This window comes from Hemiscyllium ocellatum, assembly GCF_020745735.1.
Source record: "Hemiscyllium ocellatum isolate sHemOce1 chromosome 27 unlocalized genomic scaffold, sHemOce1.pat.X.cur. SUPER_27_unloc_5, whole genome shotgun sequence".
NCBI classification, from domain to species: domain Eukaryota; kingdom Metazoa; phylum Chordata; class Chondrichthyes; order Orectolobiformes; family Hemiscylliidae; genus Hemiscyllium; species Hemiscyllium ocellatum.
Genome location: NW_026867514.1, coordinates 440,664 through 455,273, shown reverse-complemented (window position 1 = coordinate 455,273; position 14,610 = coordinate 440,664). Strand labels below are relative to the sequence as shown.

General features: G+C 44.5%; 2 non-coding genes across 2 annotated transcripts; one reads left to right on the top strand and one right to left on the bottom strand.

Annotated features, from left to right (window-relative positions):
- The first annotated feature begins 3,017 nt into the window (after positions 1-3,017).
- trnan-guu (transfer RNA asparagine (anticodon GUU)) lies at positions 3,018-3,091 on the top strand. The gene has a single exon. It is a non-coding gene; the product is annotated as a tRNA-Asn (tRNA).
- A 9,466-nt stretch (positions 3,092-12,557) lies between these two features.
- Positions 12,558-12,631, bottom strand: trnan-auu (transfer RNA asparagine (anticodon AUU)). Its single transcript has one exon. It is a non-coding gene; the product is annotated as a tRNA-Asn (tRNA).
- Positions 12,632-14,610: the final 1,979 nt, after the last annotated feature.

Here is a 14,610-nt window from a genome sequence, read left to right as displayed (position 1 = left end):
GCGCTTGGTTTTCCTCCCATGTTCCAAAAATGTACTGGCTAGAATGGATTGGGCGTTCGAAATTCAGGGATAAGCTGTGGGGGTGTATGTTCTTCCGATGGCCAGTATGGACTTGGTGGGCCAAACGGCCTGTATCCACAGTGATTCCCCCAACGTGTCTCCAGCCTGGCTTCCAGCTCCATCTCTCTGAGCCGAAGGTCCTCCAGTGTGTGTTTTCCCTAGTTTCCAGCACCCAGAACGTCCCACCTTCTGCAAATCGAAAGACAAGTCCCACCCTGCCCCCTCCCATGTGTGTTGTGTAACTGTTTAATCACTTTTAGTGGCCCAGCAAAGGCTAATAGTCAATTTGGCAAACCAGGAGGATGGCCTCAACCGCGACCTTGGGTTCATGTCACATGACAGGTAACCCCACTTCACTGTTATGCTCTCTCTCACACTTACACACTCACACGCTCGTGCAGAGCCTTTCCGGTAGACATGCTCTCTGTCAGACACACAATAATACGTCCCTACACTCACACCAATGCATACATCTTCGCACATGATTATACTCCATCACAGACACACTTTACCCAGCATGCACACGCACTTACACACACACACTCTCTCTCATGCACGCACTCATGCATTTGGAGTGAATTTGCATTTGCAGGATTATATATTTGGAAGTAGAACCATTCTGACTCAAGATTGGGATACAGACAGACTCTAACCTCACAGCTTTCATGCATTGTTTGACGTGAGGTGCTACCACCTTTTATAAAACATTAAGTTTCCTGGAAAACGTGACTTAAAAGAAGTTTTGGAATGTACAGATTAATTAGCCGAAATCTGCAATCCATTTTAAAAGATGAATGATTTAACAGAAATCTAGGTTTCTTCAATTCATCACTTATGTTGCATGACACTATAATCTTTTTGCACTATATTCTGTGCCTTGTGATCCTACTCCACAGCTACCTGACGAAGGAGCAGCACTTCGAAACCCAATGCCTCCAAATAAACCTGTTGGACTATACTCTGGTGTTTGTGAGATTTTAAAACTTTATTTCCAGTGAATACAGCCCACACCTCAAACTGTTGCCAGTAAACTTTGCAATGCCAATGAAACAATGAACCTGTAGTCCTGAAAAATATACAATTTCTAACAAGATTAGCTACTCATTCACTGATCCTTCTGAGACATGACATTAGTGCTGGAAGCTGAAAGAAATGAGCAGCTTTAAAACAAAAACCTGTTGGACCTCGCAGAGTCTGAACCTGGCGGTATGTTCAGGTAACCTTTACTACGACCTTATTTTGTTACAGCTTCAGATTTCACCAGCAAAAGAGGCATACAATAAGTGCTTTTAAAAGAAAACACCTCCAGCTCAAAGTGCACCCAGTCCCCCCACCCCACTTTCTTTGTTGGTCAGCTGAGTTGTCCGTTTGTTACTGGATCCCTGGTCCAGCCAGGTAAAGCATGCAGCTGGGATGACTGAATGGACCCTTCCCTGCAACGGCAGTTTCCTTCACTAAAAAGGGCCAGGAGTGAATCAGATGGTGTTTTTCTCCCCCACTGCGGCTCCTGGGAGTGGAAAGGAAACAATCACCAAAACCCAGTCTTAGCTTTGTGAATCTTCAGAAAATAAGCCAACGTTCATCCCTTCAGATTTTCCATCCTGAGCTTTGTCACTCTTTTGTAGGACATTACAAGTGGAAGTTTTGCAGAAAAGCACCACAATGCAATCTGATTAATCAGGACCTGGATGTTTTCGGTCTTTGAATGTAAGTGTTGTGCTCCAGCACATTGGTGTTCACAGTTTATATTACTTATCTTCCCAGTCCCCTGTATCACTTGTCGAAAATGTTTAATTTGCGTTTTGTAATCCTTTCACTGTCTGCTAATGAGGAAAGTGTTTGCGTGTTTTACCTAAGTTATGTTGACCTTGCATACCTCGAGCCTCAAGCTAATTTCACGAGAAACCTTCTCCAGTTCAAAAGCAAACTGTTAGTGATGGCTCTGTTTCTTGTCAAGTATCCAATTTCAGATCGATGTTGTTAATGTCCCTTTTATTCCTTCAGATCCACGTTTCGCTCACAGGGCATGAACAGAACAGTCTCTAAATATATTTACCAATCTACACTCATCCTATCGATTGTCCAGAGACAATCCAGACAACGTCCTCTTGTTGTACAGGCCGGGAGGTTGACTCTGATGTTCTCGGGGTATGAACTGATCTGAGACATTGAAAGAATTGTCGTTCGTGCACATCAGGAATTCAAACCCCTTCTCTCCTCCGAGCCAATGATCATTAATCTGCCCATTCCCACCGCTTCTTCTCCCATCATTACCAACAGCCCCAGGAAATCTCCAGTTAACCTTCTTTGCTCCAAAGCGAACATTCCCAACCTTAGGAATGTCTCCCCACAATGGAAATTCCTTATTCCTGGAAATGAAGCATGGCATACACTTGGGAAGAGATTTTGGCAAAATATTGTCAGTTAGGAAATGGAAAAATGTTCATGAAACAAAACAGAAATCCCAGTCTCCAGCTTTGTGAACCTTTAGAAAGTCTTTGGGAAGCGGATTTAGATGAGAATGAAAGATGAACCGTCCGACTGAGCAGAGACAGTCCAGACACCGTCCCCTTGTTGAAGAGGCCGGGAGATTGACTCTGATGTTCTCGGGACATGAACTGATCTGAGACATTGAAATAATTGTCGTTCGTGCACGTCAGGACTTCAAACCCCTTCTCGCCTCCGAGCCAATGAGGGAACTTGCGAACAGGCAAAACACTGAAAGGCTCGAAGGGCGACGGTCCCGGAGGAAGAAAACTAATTCCTCGTGACATGGATGTGTCTGCAGAAGGTGGGATCAGACTGTCCCCGGTGTCTCCACAATGAATGTCCCAGGCATTATTCAGGAAAAGTAAAAGTGATAGACGACAATTGTAATTCTAGGCGGGGTGGCTGAATTATGTATTTACTAACAGCCACCCCTAAATCATAGTGTAGCGAAAGGGCTTGCAACGCCTGTCTTTGTGGCGCAATTGGTCAGCGCGTTCGGCTGTTAACTGAAAGGTTGGTGTTTCGAACCCACCCAGGGACGCTTTGTTCGCTGTTCTTCCTTGACTTTGAATCTGCGTGCTTTTAAATGGGGTCAGGAAAATGTTCCCCCAACGAAAACCTTTCCACAAAGGGGTTTCTGAATTGAATTAATGCCTGATGTAAGGGACTGCGAATGGGGAGAAGCCGAGACAAAAAGAGAAACTCGGCAGGTTTGACAGCACCTGTCGGAGAAAACGGTTTTCTTAAATGCTGCGTCTGATTCTCTTTCCATAGGTGTTGCCTGACTTTCTCCGTTCCTCCTGCAATTTTCCATATTTGTTTTTAACTAAACGTTCATTTCGTATTTAGGGGTGAAACACCTAGACTCGCCGTGTGCAGATATTTAACCCTTTCGAATCACCGTGAAGCGAATGGATTCAAACAAACTCTGCAATGATTCACTGTTTCTCAGCTCCGCAGGCAGACAGACCTGGGAAGTGAAGCTGTCAGTGTAGTTCTGTATTCGTGGGCTGAGTGGTTAATGCGATGGACTTGAAACCCATTGCGGTTTCCCCACGCAGGTGTGACCCCTGCCGACTACAAAATGAGAAATGTCGTCGAAAAGAAAGGGAGCTTGCTTCTTCTTTAAGATTCACGTCAGTGGAGTGGGAAAACTATTTCACTCACATTGGGACTATGAGCCAAAGATTTTCACACAGCTGAACACAACATTGTCTGAGTATATCTCTGGACATATTTGTAAATGTCAGTGATTCTGCATCTCACTCTAACCGTATTGCGCTCCCATCTCTGTGTTAATGTCTGTTTTTCTGTGTTGATGTGACTATCTCTGCAAGCAATAGGACACAGATTACATCGGAGAGAAGTGTGAGTGTATCTGTCTGTGTATGAATGACAAATTCTGTCTGCAGTGGCACACATTGTCCCGGACGTGTGTGTCGGAAAGTTTCTTTATATCTGTCTGTGAATCTGATTTTGTGCCTGTGCGTGTTGGTGTATGCCCAGTTCTGCCTGCAATGGGACAAACTTTGATTCAGCACGTTTATAATGCATTCTTTCAAAGTCAGAGTTTCCCTCTCTCTCTGAGAAGTACAGTAACACAATGCCGCCTTCTGCTGGCCTACCCATGTGACATCACAAGCGCCACATTTCCCTGTTCCACTGCATCTGTTTCCTGGTCCTCTGCGGCGTTGGAGGGGGTTGGAGCTCCATAAGCATTTTATTGAGAACAGCAGCAACAGCATACAGCTGCCTGAGTCAGGTGTGAACTCAGAAGGTGGGATAACTGAATGAATCCTTTCCAGAAAAGCAGCAGGTAACAGCTTCTTACCAGTGTGTTTTCGTTGGGGTTTCAGAAGGTTTTTTTTTGAATGGACAAACCGTTTCCCACACACAGAGAGGGGAATGGCCTCTCCCCAGTGTGAATGTACTCATGTATCAGCATTTCATGTTTGTGTTTAAAGCTTTTCTCTCAATGTGAGCATTTGAAAGGTCTCTCAGTGTTAATCAGCAGAGAATGCCTTGTTACACTCAAAGCAGGGGAATGGCCTCTCCCCAGTGTGATCTCACTGGTGAGTCAGCAGGTAGGATGTGTCACTGAATCTTTCCCACAATTAAGGCAGATGAATGGCCTCTCCCTACTGAGTGCATTCTTGTTTCTCAAGGACGGGTGATTGATTGAATCCCTTCCCACAAACAGTAGATGAATGACTTATCTCCAGCGTGACTGCATCAATGAATTTTCAGCATGTAGAGACATTTGTATCCCTCCCACAGTTTGCACATTTCCATGGTTTCTGTGGTGTAGATCATGTCTCTCCATATTGGATGATCAGCTGACTCCTCACCCAGACACAGGACAGGTTTCGTAGACTTATAGAATCCCTACAGTCCACAAGTCCACACCAACCCTCTGGGGATAAAGACATCCAAACCTATTCTCCAACCCCATTACTGAACATTTACCCTTGACTAATGCACCTAACCTACACATCCCTGAACACTGTGGGCAATTTTATATGGCCAATTGACCTAACCTGCCCATCTTTGAATTGGGAGAGGAAACCGGAGTACCCAGATGGAGCTGACGCAGACCCCGGGAGAATGTGCAAACTCCACAGAGACAGTCGCCTGAGGCTGGGATTGAGCCACGGTGGTGATACAATCTCTCCCTGCTGTGAATGGTGGGATGCTATTCAATCTGTGGAAATGGTGCAAGACTTGTCCATTTGTCACTGGGTACACTGATGTTTACAAACTTGTACCACAGATAAACATTGACAATCCAATGGTTTTCAAATCCTGATTAATTGATTCACTTTAAGATCCTGATAAGGTATTTGCTTGGAATTCTCGCTGATAAATGTGCCCCTGTGATTCTCTGTAAAACAAACTTAAATCAGGAAAAATTAGAGATTGAGAAATCGTACTGTTTAAGATACTAAAAGGAGTTAAGAATCATAAAAACCTTATAGTGTGGAAGCAGGCCGTTTGAATCCACACCCGTCCTCTGAAGAGCATCCCACATAGATCCGTCCCATATCCCTGCATTCCCCACGGTTTACCTATCCAGCCTGCACATCCCTGCACATTATGGGCAATTTAGCATGGCCAACCCACCTAATCCAGATATCATTGAATTTTGGGAGGAAACAGGAGCACCGAGAGGAAACTACACAGATATATGAAGAAATTACTTACTCCACGCAATCACCCGAATCTGGAATCAAACCCAGGTCCCCAGAGCTGAGAGACAGCAGTGCTACCCATTGGGTCACCATGGAGTTCTTTGAATCCAGCAATTTGTGTGAAAGTCACTCAAATACTAACCGTGAAACATTACTGGATTGTTATGAAAAACTCAACTAGCTGAGAAATGTCCTTCAGGGGAAGGGCGTGTTCTGGCCCTCCACAAGACTCAGCCCTCAATGAGAGTAAAGATAGTGAGAACAATGGGATACTTACAGACAGTTTCCTCCATCTCCATCACAGGAATAACTGACAGATCCTCACTTCAGGAAGATCAAGACCAGAGTGGATGAAGAATCATCACCTATAAACTCCGCTATCAGACACACACTGTCCTCCTGGAGATACATGGTTTTGTTTCTTTAGAGAGAGGGAGAGAAGAGAGAAAGAATTGCCGCTTACTGACCTACAAGAACCAGCCGCTCCGAAGCCTCTCCTTCTCAGTGCAGGAGAGAAAAACGTTCCTCTTGGTTTGAGATTGCTGTGGGGAAATTCTTCAACTCTAACCCCGTGTAAAAGAATTTCCCAGAGTTCAGTACTAACTCGAATACAAACACTTCGCAGCAGGTTGTTCCTAAATCCATCCAATCCCTCCCTCCAGCTCTGTCTCTCACTTTTCAACTCCACCAGCTCAGACACCCGCACTGCGCATGCTCCATAAACAACTTGGCGCTGCCTTTTGTTCACTCTGATTGGCCTGGAGTCCCGCAAATTCCAGAATGTCGTCCTGAGCTGCCCCACTTTCTATTGGGCAGGAAATGCGGTCAGTCACACAAGAGCTGAAGCATAAAAGAGATATGTGTTCATCTCTGAGTCGGCTTGTGTTTATTGTCCATCCCTCGTTGTCTGGAGGACGGTGAGGAGTCAACCACAATGGAGTCACATGTAAGTCTAACCGGAGAAAGGTGAGCCCAATGGTATCTTACAATAACTGACAGTCCAGATTTTTAATAACGTAACGGAACACCTCTATTTGGCCTGGTGAGATTTGAACACCTCCCACAGAACATTAACCAGGGTGAGCTAGGACTAGACCAGTTACATTGAGTCAAAACCACTGTCTCTTGAGACAAGAATTTCCAGCTTTGGTCAACAAGAGGACACAATGTTTCAGGGAAATCTATTCAGGATTTCCAACATGAACTGACAGGAATAACTGCTGTAAAACTCCCTCACAGGATTTTAGGGAGAAGATTTACATATGAAAAGAAGAATCATAACCCATAAGTCCGTGTGTGAGTAAGAATAATATTTTTTGTTACGTCATGGAGATCAAACCCTGTTAATTAAACTAACCGCCCAGAAAAGCTCATCTTGCCTCTTAATCTGTTAAAATGTGAGTGACAGAATTCCTAAATTGCACTATTTAAAGAAAATATTTTTCTAACTAATAGTGAACACTAAACAAAACTTATTCACAAATCCAACACCCCTTTCTTAAACTACTTACTATCTGACCCCAACTCGACACAACTTAATATGCTATTCTAATAACGTATTTATTAATCGTTACTTTAACTTAATCTCAAGTCCACACAGTCTCCTCTTCATTGATGTTTTCACTTTTCTAACTGCTGATCTTCCTGGGTGCTCTTCTTTTTACTGTGTGTTTCACGTGAAAAGGTATCTTTGATGGAGAGTGTTTTCAATTTCTCTGAGAGCAAAGTATTAGATCGGCAATTGCTTCCCACTAACTTTCAAAATGCCGGGTTTATATCCCCCATAGGACACATTAAATTCTTATTTGATTGATTTCCAGGGATCAAAACCATAGAATTCGAATCTCATTGTCTTCTGGTATCCTGGGCTTGGATTAAATTAATTAAATTTGAATTGTTGTCAAAACATCAAACAGAACACAGGTATCCATTTAACAACCAATTGCTACATTTGAAACAGCCCGACCTTTTGCTAGTAGCTGTGGCTGGACTTGAACTTGAGAAAAACACTCTCTATCGAAAACTGACAATACATGCTCTGGACTTCGTAACATTGCACTGATCATTTGCCCTGGATTAACACGAAGACTCCAACACCATGATGAAACCATGTAAACGTGGTGACTATGGGAAGAGATTGTAGTTCCCTTGTCTAGCTGGAAATTGATTGATAGAGTCACACTGGAAATAAGCTTTTGCCTGCTCTACATGTGGAAAGAGATTCACAGTGTATTCCAGCTTCCAGAAAAATGTGCTTATCACACTGAGGAGCTACCGTTTAGCTGAACCTCCTGTGGAAAGTATTTCACAGTCAGTCAACCTCACTGTGCACCAACGAGTCCACACTGGGGACAAGCTGTTTTTGTGCCCTGTATATGGGAAGGAATTTGCACGGACATCAAACTTGTTGCGACATCAGCGAGTTCACACTGGAGATGAATTATTTACTTGCTCAGAGTTTGCAAAGGGATTCGGATAGTCCCACAACCCGCTGATACATCAACACATTCATTCTGGTGAGAGTGTGTGAAAGAATTCACTTCTGCCGACACATCAATGAGTTCACTCTAGGGAGAGATCATTCACTTGCTCCGAGTGTAATACAAACTGCATTCAGCTTTCTCAGCTCTTCAGTGCAGTTACAACATTGGTATCTACCCAACAATCTGGAAATTTGCCAGATTGCCTGTGCACATGTAGCAGTACACATCCAACTCAGGATTAATCGTCCTATCAGTATACTCCCGATTATCGATAATGCTATGTAACATATCAAATAACATCCTCTCAGCTGTGAGCTGCTGAGTGACCAGCTTGGGGACCACCATGCTCACTCAGGTACTGACCACATTCTAGCCTTGGTTAAAACATGGACAAAAAAGCTTAATCCTTGAGGTGAGATGAGATTGGCAGCCCTTGACCTCAAGGCTACATTCGACCCAGTGTGGCATCAAGGTGCTTTGATGAGATTCCAGGATGCAATTTACTACTGCGTACGTTATTCTCTATATAAATCACAACGATCCTCTTGATTAGGTTCCAGTCTGTAATTCATTCCCGAGTATGTTATTCTATATACAAACTATCCCGACCCCCTCAATTACATTATAGCCTGTATTACACACTCAGTTTTCTGTTATACTAGATGTAATCATCCTGATTCCCTCGATCAAATTTCCGTCTGGAGCTCACTTCTGATTGTGTTATTCTGTCAGTTAACAAACCCTAGCTCTTGATTAGATTCCAGTCTATAAAACCTTTCCTTGAATTTGGCTACCTTTCAGAAAATTTCTGTGTTTATTAATTTTGAACTTTTTTTCAGCGACCAATCTATAATCACTCTGTCTGAGGTAAAATCACGGTCTTCCATGGCATATAATTTACCCAACATGGCATGCGATTGTTATCGCACCCCATTCTTAATGCAGGAGTCCCACGAGCACGCGCAATGCGTGCTTACAGGCACATGGGCTGGAGTTGGGAACATGCGCACTGATGGTCCGTAAGCCTGAAGGGAGAATGATGCCAATTTTGGTCCAACACTGACAGTGATGGTTTCGAGAAACTCCTCTCACAGATTAGATTAGATTACCTACAGTGTGGAAACAGGCTATAAGGCCCAACACCAACCCTCCGAAGAGAACCCACACAGACCCATTCCCCTACATTTATCCCTGCCTAATCCACCTAACGCTATGGACAATTTAGCATGGCCAATTCACCTAACCTGCACAGTTTTGGATTGTGGGACGAAACCCACGCAGACACGGGGAGAATGTGCAAACTCCACACAGACAGTTACCTGAGGCGGGAACCACCACCCGAGCCACCGCGCAGCCTTAACGTGCGGGGGGCATTTCCAGGCTTTTCCTCGAGTAATGTTTGAATGTTTGACTGGAGTTATGTGGTGAGTCTTTCTGACCTCTGTGTCATTCACGTGATAATTTTGGTGGTTTGTAGTTTGCTGCGACTGTTAAGCTGCACTCCTCAATCTTACTCATACATGGGACCTGAATGTCTTTCGCATCTATTTGCTATAACTAATTGTGCTGTTCTGAGATCCAGACTTCAGACACCTGGAGTTGGATTCTAGAGTGTGGTGCTGGAAAAGCTCAGCAGGTCAGGCAGCATCCGAGGAGCAGGACAATCGATGTTTCGGGCAAAAGCCCTTCATCAGGAAACCCTGGGGTTCGATGTCAGTTTGAATGAGAATGTTGGGCATTTACTGAGTTCAGAGGTTTAGAGCCGGAGAAGATGATAGAGATAGCGAGGGACAAGACTATGGGCAAAGACTGACATTTTATAATGGATCTGCTGCATCACCAGGAACCTGTGTGCATCAGCAGGCATAGCAATCATAGATTAAACGAACTTAGTGTGAGGAAGGAGAGAAGCAGCCGTGACCTGGAACGAAAGGAGGTCACTGGACCTGAAATGTTGACTGTACTGTCTGCCCATTGATGCTACCAGACCTACTGAGGTTCTCCAGCAATTTTTGTTTTTGTTTCTGTTTCAGATTTCCAGCATCCACAGTTATTTGTTTCTTATTCAGCAATTTGGATGATCCCAGATTTATGGAGAGTAGAATGTTTCAGGCCTTCAGGTGTGTGACAGAAGAATCAAAATCAAGAGGTGACAAAGGCATAGTGTAATTTTCAGAAGCAGATAAAATGAGGTGGGGCAGGGTCAGAAATTATTCCTGAGATTTGAAGAGGTGGTCCCAATGAAAGTGTGGGCATGCAGCTGGTAGCTCATCTGAGAGGTAAAGCATTTACCAAGCTTTCAAGCGGCTACTTCAGCCTCACACATTTGGCATGAGGATAGATGGAAGTGGTGCTGGAGAGTGGTGTTTGCAGCGTGATTTGGACACAATGGATTTGAACTTCTCATTATTTAATTGTGCAAGAGTTTCAAGTATCTAGAATTGGGTGTTGGGCAGGTGAAGGCAGTGCGAACCTCAGAGAGAAACTTGAGGACAATGATTTTCACATTTTCACTTTACTTGTTTTATTTCCAGCCAAGATGACTCTCTCTGTCTGATGGTTGACAGGCTGGGAGATTATGGGTTGGGCCTTGATCGACTGAATGTTTTTTTAGATTAGATTAGATTACTTACAGTGTGGAAACAGGCCCTTCCGCCCAACAAGTCCACACCAATCCGCCGAAGCGCAACCCACCCATTCCCCTACATTTCCCCCTTTACCTAACACTACGGGCAATTTAGCATGGCCAATTCACCTGGCCTGCACATCTTTGTGACTGTGGGAGGAAACCGGAGGAGACCCACGCAGATACGGGGAGAATGTGCAAACTCCACACAGTCAGTCGCCTGAGTTGGGAATTGAACACGGGTCTCTGGCGCTGTGAGGCAGCAGTGCTAACCACTGTGCCACCATACCGCCCACCGTGTTCGGGAAGGTGTAAAAGGCCGGGGCGGGGTGATGGTGGGGGGGGGTGGGGATGCGGTTGGGCGGGGAGTGTCAAAGCTTCAATAGAAATCCAGCAGAACTGAGAACAGACAACACCTAGCTCTGTGGGAACGGGAGACCAACAGAGGACAGATAAATCAGGACCTGGAATCCAAACTGACATCAGACTACCATGTTATCAGTGCTTTGATTTGCATTGCCAACCCTCTACCTTTACCAAAGGTTTGATTTGATTTGAATGTCACGTACCCTCAATATTCAGGATCTAATCCTTGTCATCCTAAAACCACGTCTCTGTACTGACCCTCTGTACACACTTATTTTCTTCAGTCAATTCGTTCACTTTTCTTACAGTGCAGCAAATATTCAGACACAGTCTTTAGTTTCAATTTTTGTGATCTTTTCAATCCAGCTTTGATTGGTAGTACATTTATTCCCCTTGTCCCTTTGTTCTCTGACATTCACTTTTCACATTACTTCATTGCTCACCTGCCTTGATTTGGATTGCCCTTAATGTCCAGGGATGTGCAGGTTAGATAGGTTAGCCATGGGAAATGCAGAGTTATCGGTTCATAGTAATAGAAGCAGGAGTCGGCTATTTGGCGTGTCGAGCCTGCTCCACCATTCATTCAGATGAAGGCTGATCTATCCATCATCTGAGCTCCTCCTACCTGCATTATTCCATCTACCCTTAATTCCCCTCCATGCAATATCCTATCCAACTGTGTCTTGAATATAATTAATGAAGCTGCCTCATCTGCTCCCTTGGGCAGAGAATTCCACAGTGTCACACGAATTACAGCATGGAAAGAGACCCTTCAGTCCAACTCATCCATGTTGACCAGTTATCCTAAACAGTCTAGTCCCATTTGCTCGCACTTGGCCCATATCCCGCTATACCCTTCCTATTCATGAACCCGTCCAGATGCCTTTTAAGTGTCGTAATTATACTAGCCTCCACGACTTCCTCAAGCAGCTAATTCCATGCCCGCAACATGCTCTGCATGAAAGAGTTGTACATTGACTTCAGTGATTCGAAAGGGTAAAATATCTGCACACGGCGAGCCTAGGTGTTTCATCGCAAAAGATGAAATGAACTTTCAGTTAAAAACAAATCAAGAAATTTCAGGAGGAACGGAGAAGGTCAGGCAACATCTATGGAAAGAGAATCAGACACAGCATTTCCGAATTCCGTTTTCTCCGACAGGTGCTGTCAAACCTGCCGAGTTTCTCTTTTTTGGCTCGGGTTCTCAACATCCGCAGTCCTTTACGTTAGACAATAATACAACTCAGCAGCTCTTTTGTGGAGAAGGGTTCCGTTTGGATATCATTTCCCTGACCCCATTAAACCGCACACAGCTGCGAAGCCAAGGTAGAGCAGCGAACTAAACGTCCCTGGGTGGGTTCGAACCACCAACCTTTCGGTTAATAGCTGAACGCGCGGACCAATTGCGCCCCAGAGACAAGCAATGTCGGGGACAGCGCCATCGCTTAGGGGAGGCTATTAGTAAATTCATAATTCAGCCACCCCGCCTAGAATTACAATTGTCGTCTATCACTTTTACTTTTCCTGAATAATGCCTGGGACATTCATTGTGGAGACACCGGGGACAGTCTGATCCCACCCTCTGCAGACACATCCATGTCACGAGGAACTAGCTTTCTTACTCCGGGACCGTCGCCCTTCGAGCCTTTCAGTGTTTTGCCTGTTCCCGAGTTCCCTCATTGGCTCGGAGGCGAGAAGGGGTTTGTATTCCTGATGTGCACGAACGACAATTATTTCAATGTCTCAGATCAGTTCATGTCCCGAGAACATCAGAGTCAATCTCCCGGCCTCTTCAACAAGGGGACGGTGTCTGGACTGTCTCTGCTCAGTCGGACGGTTCATCTTTCATTCTCATCTAAATCCGCTTCCCAAAGACTTTCTAAATGTTCACAAAGCTGGAGACTGGGATTTCTGTTTTGTTTCATGAACATTTTTCCATTTCCTAACTGACAATATTTTGCCAAAATCTCTTCCCAAGTGTACGCCATGCCTAATTTACAGGGATGAAGAATTTCCATTGTGGGGAGACATTCCCAAGGTTGGAAATGTTCGCTTTGGAGCAAAGAAGGTTAACTGGAGATTTCCTGGGGCTGTTGGTAATGATGGGAGAAGAAGCGGTGGGAATGGGCAGATTAATGATCAGAAGAACCAACTGCCACTGACCAGAGTCAGTTACCAGAGGACAGGAATTGAAGTTCTTGAATGAAAAGCAGCACTTGTGTCTAATAAACGCAGAGAATACTGCAGAAAGCCAACAGGTCGTGCATCATCTGTGGAAAGGTAAACAGAGCTGACGTTTTGAGTCTGGTACGTTGTTTGTTCCGAACTCGAGTTTCCTGCATGGCAATCAATGCCCAGACATGAGAAAACGGGACTTTATTGAGGCGGGTTTTGTGAAGTTTGAGCGATAATGCAACCAACAGGAAGTCATTTAAAATCGCCAGAGAAGAAAGCATAGCCAGCAGGTTACCACCCTGGGTGGGGGAGCCCCAAAGGATCTCTACGCCAGCACCTTAAGTATTCGGTCACAACTACACGCCCAAAGTTATGATCTAAAATTTATCATGGAATTGCTCTAACAGGAAAGGTGAGTACTGGACTTGTCCTGTCCACGCCATAGACCCAACGTATCCTGTTCCCCTGGATTTGATCAGGACAGAGGAGGCTGATGGGAGATTCAATTGAATTACACACATTGATGAGGGACAGAGCGGGTGGGAAGGATCCATTTCCGTGCGCAGAGAGATGAATAATCAGGGCCGAAAATAAGGAGCCACTTCAAGAAATTTGGTGTTCATTCAGCAAAGCTAATGTTGAACTGTTCACAGAAAATTGTGATGAAAGTCTCTCGAGTTATTTTGATGAGAAGTGTTCATGATGCTAATACAATCGAAAGGATGAAGGAAGATTGGTAAATGTATTTGGTGACAGTTCTGTTGATGCCCTGTGAGCGAAACCTGGATCTGATGGAATAAAAGGGACATTAACAATACCGATCTGAAATTGGATACGTGACAAGAAGCAGAGCCATTATTGACAGTTGGCTTTTGAACTGGAAAAGGTTTCTCGTGAAATTAGCTTGATGCTTGAGGTACGCAAGGTCAAGATAATTTAGGTAAAATACGGAAACGCTATCCTCATTAGCAGACAGTGAAAGGATTACAAGACGCAAATTAAGCATTTTCGACAAGTGGTACAGGGGACTGGGAAGAAAAGTATTATAAACTGTGAACAACAAAGTTCTGGAGCACAACACTTACATCCAAAGACCGAAAACATCCAGGTCCTGATTAATCAGATTGCATTGTGGTGCTTTTCTGCAAAACATCCACTTGCAATATCCGACAAAAGAGTGACAAAACCCATCCCTGTCAGCCCTGGATAGAAAATCCGAAGG